Genomic DNA, 8,882 nt, shown 5'->3' with positions numbered 1-8,882 from the left:
TATTACAATCAAGTGATAAAAGTAACGCACACTTTGTAATCTTGACGCCATGACGTTTGAAAGTTAAGAATACACACTGTAACCGCTAAGCGAACCTTGAGGTAACCGCCGAGCGGACATAGTTTTCAAGCCTTGTAGATAAGTAACGAAGTAATTTTTAGCAGTCAAATCACTTTCTACCCTCTGTCGACGGGTTATACTATTACAATCAAGTGATAAAAGTAACGCACACTTTGAAATCTTGACGCCATGACGTTTGAAAGTTAAGAATACACAGTGTAACCGCTAAGCAAACCCTGAGGTAATCGCCAAGTGGACATAGTTTTCAAGCCTTGTAGATAAGTAACTATGTAATTTTTAGCAGTCAAATAGCTTTCTACTCTCTTTCGACGGGATTTAGTATAAAATTCTAGTGATAAAAGTAACGCAAACTTTGTAATCTTGACTCCATGACGTTTGAAAGTTAAGAATACACAGTGTAACCGATAAGCGAACCCGGAGGTAACCGTCAAGCGGACATAGTTTTCAAGCCTTGTAGATAAGTAACGAAGTAATTTTTAGCAGTCAAATCGCTTTCTACTCTCCTCCACGGGTTTTACTATTACATTCGAGTGATAAAGTAACGCACACTTTGTAATCTTGACGCCATGACGTTTGAAAGTTAAGAATACACAGTGTAACCGCTAAGCAAACCCTGAGGTAACCGTCAAGCGGACATAGATTTCAAGCCTTGTAGATAAGTAAGTAAGTAATTTTCAGCAGTCAAATAGCTTTCTACTCTCTATCGACGGGTTATACTATACAATTCTAGTGATAAAAGTAACGCACACTTTGAAAACTTGACGCCATGACGTTTGAAAGTTAAGAATAGACATTGTAACCGATAAGCGAACCCTGAGGTAACCGCCAAGTGGACATGGTTTTAAAGTTTTGTAGATAAGTAACTAAGTAATTTCTAGCATTCGAATCGCTTTCTACTCTCTGTCGACGGGTCATACTATAAAATTCAAGTGCTAAAAGTAACGCACACTATGTGATCTTGACTCCATGACGTTTGAAAGTTAAGAATGCACAGTGTAACCGATAAGCAAACCTTGAGGTAACCGGCAAGCGGACATAGATTTCAAGCCTTAAGTAGCTAAGTAATCTTTAGCAGTCAAATAGCTTTCTACTCTCTATCGACGGGTTATAATATACAATTCAAGTGATAAAAGTAACGCACACTTTGTAATCTTGACGCCATGACGTTTGAAAGTTAAGAATACACAGTGTAACCGCTAAGCAAACCCTGAGGTAACCGGCAAGCGGACATAGTTTTCAAGCCTTGTAGATAAGTAACTAAGTAATTTTCAGCAGTCAAATAGCTTTTCTACTCACTATCGACGGGTTATACTATACAATTCTAGTGATAAAAGTAACGCAAACTTTGTAATCTTGACGCCATGACGTTTGAAAGTTAAGAATACACAGTGTAACCGCTAAGCAAACCCTGAGGTAACCGTCAAGCGGACATAGTTTTCAAGCTTTGTAGATAAGTAACTAAGTAATTTTTAGCAGTCAAATCGCTTTCTACTCTCTGTCGACGGGTTATACTATAAAATGCAAGTGCTAAAAGTAACGCACACTTTACAATCTTGACGCCATGACGTTTGAAAGTTAAGAATACACAGTGTAACCGCTAAGCAAAGCCCGAGGTAACCGTCAAGCGGACATAGTTTTCAAGCCTTGTAGATAAGTAATTAAGTAATTTTTAGTAGTAAAATAGCTTTTACTCTCTGTCGACGGGTTATACTATTACATTCGAGTGATAAAAGTAACGCACACTTTGTAATCTTGACGCCATGAAGTTTGAAAGTTAAGAATACACAGTGTAACCGCTAAGCGAACCCTGAGGTAACCGTCAAGCGGACATAGTTTTCAAGCCTTGTAGATAAGTAATTAAGTAATTTTTAGTAGTAAAATAGCTTTGTACTCTCTGTCGACGGGTTATACTATTACATTCGAGTGATAAAAGTAACGCACACTTTGTAATCTTGACGCCATGAAGTTTGAAAGTTAAGAATACACAGTGTAACCGCTAAGCAAACCCCGAGGTAACCGGCAAGCGATACTATCTTATGCCAATGTAGGATCTGCTTGGAGATAAGTTATCAAGCACTCCAAGCCTGGGCAAGATACACTGTCTAACAAGGTAGCTTTATATGGTCATGATACTGTAAATACTGGTATTATAAAATAAGTTTTCTAAAGCTAAGTATAGAAATGATGAAATGAATGATTGTTTTTCAGTGTATAATGTATAAACTACTGATGGATATTCATAGCAGAACAGAACATAGCAGAACATATTACAAACAGTAATCTAGAAAATGTGCAGTAAGTATTCTAAGTCACACTAGATAATATGTAAATCAAGGACTGCCTGAAAATCAGGTCTAATTTGATCTGTGTACGTTCCTTGTATAACAAATAAAGTAAAGTGACTTATTTTGACTAATGATGAGAGTTTCCAAGGTTTTCACTAGAATTGCTGTTTTACATCATGTCCTCTTCCTGTTATGAACAGACTACTCGTAATTAAAAAGGATTTACCACAGGCCATGTACAATCCGTCAACGTCTTTGAAATCTTGAAAAAAAACGAATTTCTGGTGGTGGTGGTGGGATCATTTCTTTAAAATGTATGCTTCTGCGATCAAAATGTGCATTTCAGTGAATGGTATGGTGGTAAAGACTCAATGATACCCATGTCAGGTCAACCCGTCAACGTCTTTGAAATCTTAAAAAAATTCAATTTTCTGGCCTGTATATTACCTTTGTTGGGCAAGGTCATTGAAAAAAGAACCTATGACCCTATGTACACTGCACATCAGACACACTTGAAACAAAAGAGTAACTAGAAAGGCCGACATTTGCTTAAGAGCAAATACAGCATATTTCAGCCATACCCCTTCCCACGCAACATTGGACTGTTCCAAATCACCCCTGCGCAAAAATGGAACATCCTCTTAACAGTACATTATCCCCCAAAGTGGACTGGTATTGTGAATTGACTCCAGGTAAAAACAGAGCTTGCTTCTATTTTTCAGAAAATGACAATTATCACACCTTCCATTCAGAAAATTTTCATCATGACTGAAAATTGTTGAATGACTTCATGTAATGTCATTAACAATTTTCAGTACGATAACTAGGTGTAAGTTTAAAAAAGTATAAGCTCCTTGTGATGTGGGTACATTTATTATTGCAATGAACTTTTTTTATTCAAGTAGGGCATACGATTTAATAATTATCAAGCAGGTGCAGGTACTGTAGGAGCGTTTGTTTTCTTCAAGCTGTAAAACTGTTAAACTGTTTTACTTTGTATGCAATCAACCATCGAGCCTATTCTTATTTTAGTTTAACAACTTCCTGCCAGACCCGGAAGATACGATTGAACCTTGTTCGAGGATTTATTTTCGTCTGTCTGGTCAGTCTGGTCATACCCTGGCGCTGAGAGTGTTTTATTGAGCTGAAACTCTGGCAGTTTAAAGTTACTTACAATTTAAATGTTCAAAGTTTATGTCAAACAATAACAGCACTAGGAAATGTGGCCACTATAGACAGGTGGTCACTATAGAGAAAATGCTGATCTATTGACTAGGAGCCATACGTTACACATGATTTCAGTACACTGATCATTAATCATATAAACATTGCACAGGTAAGCCAATTGTTTAGATGTACAATTAAGTTCAAATAATTCTGAAGAGAAATATTGATGAGAAAATAATCATTCTCGCCACTGTCTAACTTATAATTACGTATCAAAACTAAACGCAGATTTTCTAACTAACGCACCTTTCGCCGACTTCATCATAGGACCGCCGGCTATCAATCAAACACGGCTGTTGATTAGACTTAGAGTTTCAAACAGTCATGTGCTGTGTGCCAGTTGACAGCGAACTTCATGCTACGTGATGTTTTACATTGCTTGGACCTTCTTTCCTACAGCGGTGCTTCTACAAAATATTTAGACTGTAACACTGAGTTTTATAGAATAGAATTTGACGCAGAGCAGCGTTTTTTGCTGGGTATTTTTTTTGAAACATGTCCGTGGGAATATCAGCGAGGCGGCGACGTAGGGATATCAGACCGTCAACAAAAGTCGCACGGCGGCTAACGGCGCAGCGAAGATACTAGCGCTATAAATAAGCGCTTCAACTAAGGATGGCAACCCGTACAATATTTTTGTATACTGTTGAGCTATGTAAAGTTTGTTGTTTATGAGGTTTTAGTTGTCTTTGAAGCTTTGACCCGAAATATTTTAAAGTCAAACTGCTGAAGAGAAGTAAGTGACTGCTACGATTATCGTAGATATGGCCCTAAAAAAACTGATAAAAGAAGCCTTCTCAATAGCCTAAAATGCAAGAGCTTCCGGGGGGGCTTCGCCCACCTGGGTCCCCCCCCCCCCCCCACAGTGGCCCTGCCCCTGGACCCCGCCAGGGACATTCGGCGGCCCCCGGACCCCTGTCCGACGCTTTGAAAAAATCCTGGCGAGAAGTCTGTACGGCCTGAGTCTTCAAGTTAACGTATTGTGTGGTCCCGCTTATGAATATTAATTAGCCTTCGCTTTCCTCTTCGCTGATTGGCTGAACCATTAATTGAATTAACTCTTCCTGCCGGCTAGACGCAGGTGCAGATGTCGGCTCTGTGGGGTGAACGTCCGAAAGGTCACGGCATGGAGAACGAAAGAAAACCAATTTCCCCTAAAAAAAGTGCTGTAATTAAGCCTTTTACAGTACTTTATGCCAAAAATTTTACTTGGATCATTTTACCAACTATATTATGCCTATCTATACCAAATGTTACTCATACCAGGGTACAGGGGTGCAAAATATACCGTTATAAGACCGTCAACAACAGTCGCACGGAGCTAACAGCGCAGCGAAAATACCATCGCTAGCGTTTCAACTTCGGATAACAAGTTATAAGTACTGTTGAACTCAGTAACGTTAAAGTTTGTTTTTAGTTGCCTTTGACGGTTTGACCTGAAACAGTGTTACGCTAAACTCCTGAAGAGAAGTTAAGTGACTGCTGCGATTATCATAGATATGCCCCTAAGAACTGATACAATATAAAGCCTTCTGAATAGTCTAAAATGCGAGAGCCTTAGGCGGGCTTTGCTCCCCCTGGCGGGAACACTGCTATATACGGGATCATGAGGCCCCGCTTATGAATATTAATTAGCCTTTGGCCTCCTCTTCGCTGATTGGCTAGGTCTTTGATTCAATTAACTCTCCGGCTGACGCGCACAGGTGTGGCTCTGTGCGGGGTCACGGAAGGTCACGTCAGGAGGCCAAAAGAAAACAAATTTCCCCTCAGAAAAGTGCCAAAATTAATCATTTTAAAGTTGTTTATGTCAAAAATTTTACTTGAATCGTGTTACCAAGTATCTAATGCCTATCTATACCAAATTTCAGGTCATTTAATTGTAATACCAGGGTACAGGAGCCAAAAGTGTCCTTTTTTGGTCAAAAATTGGCCAAAAATCGCAAAAATAAGCATTTTGTTGCACTGTACACCAAAAGTGTTATTGAATTTATATGAAGGGATTATCAAGGCACATCTGTGTCAAATTTCAGCTCATTCGGTTGCAATACCGAGGTACAGGAGCCAAAAGTGTCCTTTTTTGGTAAAAAATTGGTCAAAAAATCGCAAAAATAAGCATTTTGTTGTACTGTACACCAAAAGTGTTCTTAAATTTATATGGGGGCATTATCAAGGCACATCTCTGTCAAATTTCAGCTCATTTGGTTGTAATACCAGGGTACAGGGGCCAAAAGTGTCCTTTTTTGGTCAAAAATTGGTCAAAAAATCGCAAAAATAAGCATTTTGTTGTACTGTACACCAAAACTGATATTGAATCTATATGGGGGACTTATCAAGGCACATCTGTGCCAAATTTCAGCTCATTCGGTTATAATACCAGGGTACAGGGGGCCCAAATATACAGTTTTGGTCTTAAGATGACCAAAAAACCTTAATAAAATCATTTAAGAGACAGATATGGAAAAAATGAAAAAAACGCCCGAGGGTATTGGCCCACTCTACCCTTGTGCCAAATTTCAAGTCAGTCGGTTGAGGAACAACGGAGATACCGTGTTCTGAAGATTTGACAGGAGAAAGAAACATTACGAATACTAGAAAGGCCGATATTTGCTTAGGAGCAAATACAGCATATTGCAATCCATCTTCATCCTTGAAAAAATCCCAAAATTCAACAATTTGAAGTAATGTTTGCTCAAAGGGAAAATGAAGTACTGTGGGCACTTGTCCTAGACACCTTCATGCCGAATTTTAGGTCATTTGGTTTCAATACAAGGGCATAGAAGTAAAAAATATACATTTTTAGACAAAAATGACGGAAAACCCCAAAATAACTAATTTTTGAAGTGATCTATGAAGAAAGTTTCAATGGCGTCCTGTGAGCATATGTTCAATGCACCTCTGCACCAAATTTTAGGTCATTTGGTTTCTATACAAGGGCATAGGAGCAAAAAATATACATTTTTAGTCAAAAATGAACGAAAAACCCCAAAATAACTCATTTTTTAAGTGATCTATGAAGAACGCATTAATGGGACCCTGTGCTCATATGTCCAATGCACCTATGTACCAAATTGCAGGTCATTAGGCTTTCATAGAAGGGTATAGGAGCCAAAAATATACATTTTTTGTCAAAAATGGCCGAAAAAACCAAAATAACTCATTTTTGAAGTGATCTATGAAGAAAGTGTTGATGAAGCCCTGTGCTCATATATCCAATACACCTATATACCAAATTTCAGGTCACTTAGCCTTCATACAAGGGCACAGGAGCCAAAAATAGACATTTTTAGTAAAAAATGGCCAAAAAACCCCAAATAAATAATTTTTGAAGTGGCCTATGAAGAAAGTGTTGATGGGTTCCTGTGCTCATATGTCCAATGCACCTCTGTACCAAATTGCAGGTCATTAGGGTTTAATACCAGGGCACAGTGACCCAAAATATATATATTTTGTCTAAAAATGACCAAAAACCCTAAATATCATAATTTTCAAGGCCTCTATCAAAAAAGTGAAAAAAACGTCTGGGGGTATTTGCTATCCCTACCTTCATGCCAAATTTCAGCTCATTTGGCCCAAAAATGAAAAAGTAGAATCCATTTGAAGATTTGACAGGAGAAGGAGAAGAGACCAACAAAAAACAATATATTGCAATCCCATACTATGTATGGATTGCAATATAACAATATATTTCACCATACCTATGGTATGGCTGAAATATAAATAGGTATGGTTCAGTTTTAATAAGTGTTCTAAATATGGTGTATCAAACTATCATGAATATACAGTATCCCAGTAAATATCGTACTCCTATTGGAGAAGGAAACTTACAGTCTTCAAATACAAATCAGTCTATACAACTGGGTAAAAAACAGATTAATTATATTTCAGCCATACCATAGGTATGGTGAAATATATTGTATTCGTAATGTTTCTTCTTTCTTTCTCCTGTCAAATCTTCAGAACACGGTATCTCCGTTGTTCCTCAACCGAATGACTTGAAATTTGGCACAAGGGTAGAGTGGGCCAATACCCTCGGGCGTTTTTTTTCATTTTTTCCATATCTGTCTCTTAAATGATTTTATTAAGGTTTTTTGGTCATCTTAAGACCAAAACTGTATATTTGGCCCCCTGTACCCTGGTATTATAACCGAATGAGCTGAAATTTGGCACAGATGTGCCTTGATAAGTCCGCCATATAGATTCAATATCAGTTTTGGTGTACAGTACAACAAAATGCTTATTTTTGCGATTTTTTGACCAATTTTTGACCAAAAAAGGACACTTTTGGCCCCTGTACCCTGGTATTACAACCAAATGAGCTGAAATTTGACAGAGATGTGCCTTGATAATGCCCCCATATAAAGTTAAGAACACTTTTGGTGTACAGTACAACAAAATGCTTATTTTTGCGATTTTTTGACCAATTTTTGACCAAAAAAGGACACTTTTGGCTCCTGTACCTTGGTATTGCAACCGAATGAGCTGAAATTTGACACAGATGTGCCTTGATAATCCCTTCATATAAATTCAATAACACTTTTGGTGTACAGTGCAACAAAATGCTTATTTTTGCGATTTTTGGCCAATTTTTGACCAAAAAAGGACACTTTTAGCTCCTGTACCCTGGTATTACAATTAAATGACCTGAAATTTGGTATAGATAGGCATTAGATACTTGGTAACAAGATTCAAGTAAAATTTTTGACATAAACAACTTTAAAATGATTAATTTTGGCACTTTTCTGAGGGGAAATTTGTTTTCTTTTGGCCTCCTGACGTGACCTTCCGTGACCCCGCACAGAGCCACACCTGTGCGCGTCAGCCGGAGAGTTAATTGAATCAAAGACCTAGCCAATCAGCGAAGAGGAGGCCAAAGGCTAATTAATATTCATAAGCGGGGCCTCATGATCCCGTATATAGCAGTGTTCCCGCCAGGGGGAGCAAAGCCCGCCTAAGGCTCTCGCATTTTAGACTATTCAGAAGGCTTTATATTGTATCAGTTCTTAGGGGCATATCTATGATAATCGCAGCAGTCACTTAACTTCTCTTCAGGAGTTTAGCGTAACACTGTTTCAGGTCAAACCGTCAAAGGCAACTAAAAACAAACTTTAACGTTACTGAGTTCAACAGTACTTATAACTTGTTATCCGAAGTTGAAACGCTAGCGATGGTATTTTCGCTGCGCTGTTAGCTCCGTGCGACTGTTGTTGACGGTCTTATAACGGTATATTTTGCACCCCTGTACCCTGGTATGAGTAACATTTGGTATAGATAGGCATAATATAGTTGGTA

This window comes from Branchiostoma floridae, unplaced genomic scaffold (genome assembly GCF_000003815.2).
Source record: "Branchiostoma floridae strain S238N-H82 unplaced genomic scaffold, Bfl_VNyyK Sc7u5tJ_72, whole genome shotgun sequence".
Classification (NCBI taxonomy): Eukaryota; Metazoa; Chordata; class Leptocardii; order Amphioxiformes; family Branchiostomatidae; genus Branchiostoma; species Branchiostoma floridae.
Note: the sequence above shows the minus strand (reverse complement) of the source record.